This window comes from Rattus norvegicus, chromosome 2, assembly GCF_021556685.1.
Source record: "Rattus norvegicus strain SHRSP/BbbUtx chromosome 2, alternate assembly SHRSP_T2T, whole genome shotgun sequence".
Lineage (NCBI taxonomy): Eukaryota > Metazoa > Chordata > Mammalia > Rodentia > Muridae > Rattus > Rattus norvegicus.
The window spans coordinates 45,536,696-45,543,224 of NC_141535.1; the positions used below are offsets into that span (position 1 = coordinate 45,536,696).

Genomic DNA, 6,529 nt, shown 5'->3' on the forward strand with positions numbered 1-6,529 from the left:
AAGCTGGGGTTTCTAAGTTCAGATAGCACAGAAATTAAATTCATCCAACAAAACGAGAAGACTTGGAGGCCACATATGGCCCCCGGGCTCTGTGGTCAGACAGATGTGAGCATTCTGTTCTGTCTATGTGTCCTGCCAGAAGCATCTAAAAACTTCTCACCTGTCCTTATCTTCAGGTGTATAATGATGGGACCTCACACAAGGAGAGATAAAGGAGCGACACACTTGGTAACACAGAGGGATCATGCTCAGTTACCAAGGAATGGTTTTTATACTCACAAGGGAGGACAGGAGCTAGTAAGTCATGGACAGAACCAGAATATTCACAGAGCTCTGACGTTACATGAATCTAAGCAAGAACCAACACTTCTAGGTTCTAAAGAGCACTGACTGCGCCTCCAGAGGTCCTGAGTTCAACTCCCACCAGCACATGGAGGTTCACAACCATCTGTAACGGGATCCGATGCCCTCTTCTGGTGTGTCTGAAGACAGAGCACCCACTTACATGAAATAAAAAAAAAAAAGATTTTTGGTGTAGCTTTGGACTCTCCATAACATGACTCTCTTCAGTTGTTCACAGGAACAGTTTCTGTTTTGGTTTCTCTCCACACCCTTCCCCAAATCCCCTTCAACGCCCTCCTGGGGATTCTTTTTCCCTAGCTTCGTTACATCTTTATATTTAAATTTCCATTCAAAAATAACCATGTAGCTATCATTCCCTTGGTGCCTTGGTCAAATGACCCCTACTTTAGGCATGAGAACTGCCTTCTTTAAAAACATGTCACTGAGGTGAAGGGTCTGAGGCCGTGCTGCTCATGGCAGTGGCGGAAGTTGCAGTGCCGCTCACGGTGGCGGCGGAAGGGACGTCAGGAATCTTCTTGACAAGCTTTACTAGGCCCGAGTCCAAGATGAAGCTGAGAGAAATGAAAGAGCTTTTGGCTGACGGGGCGAGTGATGGACACAGAGAGCGGGTTGTGAAAGGAGACCGGCCAGCGGCAAAGAGGGGCCTGGTAAAGAATTGGCAAGGCTGCGTGAAGCCCTCGGTGGAAAACCCTGAACATCGGCTTGTCCGTCTGTCGCACCGTCCTAGGAGGCAAATCATTTTTGCCTGCGGCAGCTGCCTGCCAGGAAGCTGCCCATCCGTGGGGGCCTTTGGAAAAGTGGATGTGTCTGGACTTCTGCCCAACCCTGTGGATGAAGATGAGAAGAAAAGGCCCCCAGTGAGGTCTCTGAAGGCTGAGAGATGGGGAGCACCCCAGTGGCTGACACTTGTGAGTCAGAGCGATGGGAAGGATTGAGAAACAGAGGGAAAGGATGTGGGGGCGGGAGGAGGTGGGAGGCAGCTTTGTTTCTTCAGTCTGGGTCTGTCAGGGCCTGTCTCCTTCCTTGACGGGTCCCCGCATTATTCACCCGTCCTTTGAAAACTCGAGTCTGACTTCTTCCAGGTGAAGAATCTAAGCTTGGTCTCTCAAAGGAGCACTCGCCCTGTGAGAAATCTCTTTCAGAAGTTAAAAAAAAAAAAAAAAAAATCAAACCTACGGTTTTATGTGCTACTCTGACAGGGACTAAGATGCTGCCTCCGACGTCAGTGTCCTTTCTCTCTAGAGTCCTTGTCACAGGGTTTTGCCTTTTCCTCCAGTTCATCAAAAAGCTTTCCCCTGGCCTTTGCAACACTAGGTTTACCATTCCATCTTCCCTTTCTAAGTGGGCCAGCTTGTACCCTGTTCCCACCCACTCCCTTTCCAAGACTGGTCAGATTAATGTCACGTAAAATTCATTAAAAAAAAAATCTTGCTGAAATGGTAATGACTGGTAAGAATTTCAGGCGATGACCTCCTAATCTGGTGTTCCCTAACATTTTTCTGTGCTTGGCACACATGGAGAATGATAATTTTACTGCATACTGTGATAAGTTAAAGCAGGAAGCAATGGGCCCGGAAATCACGACCCTGATTCCCACTATTAAAAGCTGAGAGATCCAAATTTCCCAGCTTCTGAAATCTTTTAGCTTGATCTTAACCCAATAGCTTTAAAAGTGCTTCTGTTTGCAGCTGAGCCTCAAGGCAGAAGGCTGGGGATCCTAGGGCATAGCAGTTTCAGCTGCTGCCACTGTGACAGAGCTCTAGATGTCTGTTTACCAAGAGAAACAGTGTTGGCAGATTAAAGGGGCTTGAAAGACCATTGTGATCCACCAGATAGAATCTTCAGGTAGCAGCCTAGTAACAATGATAGCTAGGTGATATGAGGAGTGTCTTGTACATCCCCCCATCCTACAGCAATTCACAAGCTACACAGCCTACGCCGGCACATAATCTGTGTGTATCCTACTGCTCTGGCTCTACAGGTTTTGTTTCTTTAAAAGTGGGCTGAGAGGCCGGTGCAGGTCTTTGATCCCAGCACCCAGAAGACAGAGGCAGCGGAACTCTGTGAGTTCCAGGCAAGCCAGAACTATACCATAAGGCTTTGTCTCAAAATAATAGCAACACCACCACCAGATGCCTAGCCCTTGGGAAATTTTCACGGGACCAGGTGGATTAATATCTGGGCCTACTAATTAATGCCTTAGCTAAGTCTAGCCCAAGCCACTAATACTGTTCTTGCCAATGCCATCTATTGCACTGCGGCCTGATTTATTTCTACAATCTTCATTGAACCCATTGGATACACGAAACACCAAAACTATTCAGGGAAAAAAAGCCTAAAAATTAAATAGTGAAGTACATCATGAGGTTGAGGTATGAGTTTCCATGTTATGATAGTATTATTTGTTGCCTTGTCATGTGTGTTATTTTTATCTTACCTTATGTCTTAAAGAAAAGAAGAAAAAAGAAAATGGGTCCTTGGAAAGTTTCAGGGAAAAGATGTGTAACAAGTCAATGCCACCTTGATAGGATCTGACGTCACCCATGAGACAGACCTCTTGGCCCGTGAGGGATTTTCTAGACCAGGTTTAATGAAGTGAGAAGATTCACCCTAGTGTGGGTGGCACCACTTCATGACTTGGGGTCCTGGACTTCGAGAAACCAAGCAAGTAAGTTTGTCCTGTGCAGTTTTTGCTAAGCTCTGGGAATGACACACTACCAGCCCCAAATGAGTATTGGGCTCTCCCAATACTCCCCAAATGAGTACCAGCCCTGTCTTGAATCCACAGGGGAGAGCGCATGTGCATGTGAACTCAATAACTGAGCAGTGAAAAACCTCTCCTGCCGCCCAAGATATAACGGGAGAGAGTGGCCATTGGCCACTCAAAACCGAAAACTCCCATGGCTGGTTGGCTTTTATCTCCTGCAGCTACTACTCCTTTCCTACTTCTCCGACTTTGCCATCTTCATGCACCTCGAAATGTCCCACGCCGTCCTCTGTCATTGGTCGCTAGTGTCTTTATTGATGGATCAAGAACCAATTGGGCAACAGGACCTTAGCAATCAGGACCAACCTCTACATGAGTTGAACACCCACATTCGTGTCTTCGTGCTTCCTGTTGCAGATGCAATGCTCTCAGCTGCCTCTGCCTCCTTGGCTTTTCCTCAGAGCTGAGCTGAACCCTTGAGCCAGAGTAAACCGGTCCTTCCTTAGGTTTATTCACGTGTCAGTGATCTGCCACAGCATTAAGAAAAGTAACTGACTTCCTGGGCCGCCTACATGTTGAAAAGAAGAAAAGCAATGAACACAAGATCTCAGGTCAGAGTTAAGGTTACTTGGTGTCTGCCTGGATGATGGTATTTCAAAACTTTAAGGGTGAAATATGAAAAGCTTCAAGATCGTCCGGTCTTAATTTTAAACTTTCTGTTAAAAGTAAGTTCCATAAACTTTGAAGGCTGGGGAGATGCTCAGTGGCTAAATGCTTACACTGCTCTGGCACAGGATCTGAGTTCCATGGTCAGCATACAGGTCGGGTGCCTCCCAACCACTTGTAACTCCAGCCTTAGGTGATCCACACCCTCTCTGGGCTCTGTGGCACCTGCACTCTAGTGCAACACACTCACCCACCTACTCCCTCCCCACAACACACATCCGCATACCAATTAAAAAGTAAATAAATCTTTAAAAAACACTTGAAAATAAAGTATCCATGTGAATTATTCTAGTATGTGTTTCTGTGTAATTCTACATTGTTCTCCAATGGCTCTAGGATACTGGATGTTTGAGTTTTTCAAGTTAAAGAACATGACTAAACTGCAGAGGGACTCTTACCTTTCAGCGTAGCTCCACTCTGTCATTTTCTGACAGTGGGATTTTGGTGACACCTGTGGCCTACTCCCTCACCTTAGATGTTACATTAATTACAAGTGTTTTGTTTTGTTTAATGCCTCACAGTGGCAACATGGGAGAGATGTGAAAGTGGACACAAGAACAGACTTGTTTCTGTGGCCCTTGCCTCAATCCCCCTTAAAAGTCCTTAAAAGATCTCACAACTGTTGTCTGATTTATTCCAGGCACCTTTGAGCCAGGAATTTTCTATGTTTCAAAAAAATAATTTTGAAATAGTACAGTCAAGCTTTTTTTTTTCCTGAAAATTAATCTATCCCAGGACAGAGGACCTGCCCTTGTATGGGACCCAGCATCTCCTGAAGCAAGATGTATGTTCTTGAAAAGAAGGCAGAAGTCAGCTCATCAAAACAGTCTCTCGCTTTCAGCACAGTCTTGTTTCCGGCAGCCTCCCACTGTTCCCTGAGCTATACATCTGTGATACATTATTTAACCTTGTCAATAGGAGCACTGTGCTCTCACACAGGTTAACTCTGTCCTCTAAGGGCAGTTAGCCAGCACTTAAAATATCCTCTTTAGGGGGCCCAACCTCCAGAAATGATTGACAATCTCAAGTACCCTAATCAGAATGGACATTTTCAAGACAATATATTATACATTTGTATTTTAGATTTTTAAATTGTTATGTATGAGTTCTTTTCTTGCATGTACCGAAGGCGTACAATGCCTGTAGAGGTCAGGAGAGGATGTCAGGTTTCCAGGAACTGGAGTTCTGGATGGCTGTGAGCTACCTCGTAGGTGCTGAGAAACACCCCTAGGAGAGCAACAAATGCTCTTAACTGTTAAGCCATCTCCGTATTTGGAGACTCACTAATCAACATGAGAAATATTAGAAATAGTTTCTAGTTAGTAAAATGAGTATTATTCAAAGCCAGATGTGTTGGTAGCATTTTAATAGCCCCTGCCCTTACCCGAACAATGAATGAGCCACACTTTTATAATCAGAATGGTGCAACCTTACAGTCTAGCCATGCTGGCTTTGCTCTCCACTGTAGAGAACTCTGTGATGCAGCCAAAACACTTCAAACTCATGCTTCAATATTTGGGGGGAAAGGGTCATTTGTAAATATAGAAGATTTGATGAAAGATTCTTAGCTTAAGTTTTGTTTGCAATTTTTCTTGGAAGTTTAGAATGGTGGGTGCGTTCCACAAATATTCCTTATGTGGTTAAGAAAACTGTTTGATGCACCTTCTGCTTGTCTCTGAACATCCTGCCGGTTAGTTTACGTTGCTTACTGCAGTGACAAAAAAATGACAACTCCAGGAAGGATGGGTTTATTTTGGTCCATACTGTGGGAATAGAGTCCACCATGATCGGGAATAGAGTGGAACACAGCAGGGAAGGCTTGGTGGGAGGGGCTTGAGGCAGCCGGTCACATTGGTCAGGTTGGAAGACTGAGGATCAGCTTGCTTTCTCAGTTTTCTTCTGTCTGGGACCCTGGCTGTCTGCGGCAGGGTGTGTCTTGCCTGCTTAGTTAAGCCTCTCTGGAAGCAACCTCCTAGACACACCTAAAGATGTGCTTCTATTGTGATGCTAAATCCCATCAGTCAAGAGCCAAGCTGAATCCAGCAACCAAGATTCCATCCTGTGTCTGTGGTTTCTGGGATTTTTTTTTTTTTTTTTTTTTTTGAACTTCAAGTTCTGAGAGCCTGATTTTAGCCTACCTGGAACTTAGCCATGCTCTTCTGTGGTACTTTCTGTGAGATGACAGCTTCAAAATTAGTTTCAGTCGAAACCAGAGTTCCTGAGGGAAGACCGAAAGCTGGGGAGAAGTGTTCCCTGGACCCATGTTGACTTTGACAGGTAAACCCTGCCTGAGAGTTGGCAGAGACCCAGGGAGGAACCTTAGACTTGATGCCTGCAAGATTTCTTCTGGGAAATCACATGCCTCTCACATCCATGTCCAAAGAACAAAATATCTTCTTGGTCGATTATCATAATTATTTAAATAAGAGTCAGCCACTAAGTAATTATGTCTAGGATATGCCAGGCCAAAGACTGCCTTACAGCAAGAAATTAGAAGGTAATTGGTGCACGGAGCCGTATTGGATTTGGGCCTAGCCGCTTTTTGACTGCATGGCTCAAAGTGGCTAGGTGACTTTGGGCTGTTTGGCCACAGATATTCACCCCTAAGATGACTGCCATAAGTCTTAAGATTGTTGAATGAAAGCCTCTCCCATGAATTTACGGCACAGGAAGATAACATTCAAGGGATGCCTCAGCTCCCTTAGCAGATACCTGTTACCTCCTGAATCAACA

General features: G+C 45.1%; 1 long non-coding RNA gene across 1 annotated transcript; it reads left to right on the plus strand.

The window, feature by feature from the left end:
- Window positions 1-868: 868 nt before the first annotated feature.
- Window positions 869-4,062, plus strand: LOC147996064 (uncharacterized). The gene is made up of 3 exons (XR_015673945.1): window positions 869-1,271; window positions 2,815-3,031; window positions 3,152-4,062. It is a non-coding gene; the product is annotated as an uncharacterized LOC147996064 (long non-coding RNA).
- The last annotated feature ends 2,467 nt before the right edge of the window (window positions 4,063-6,529 follow it).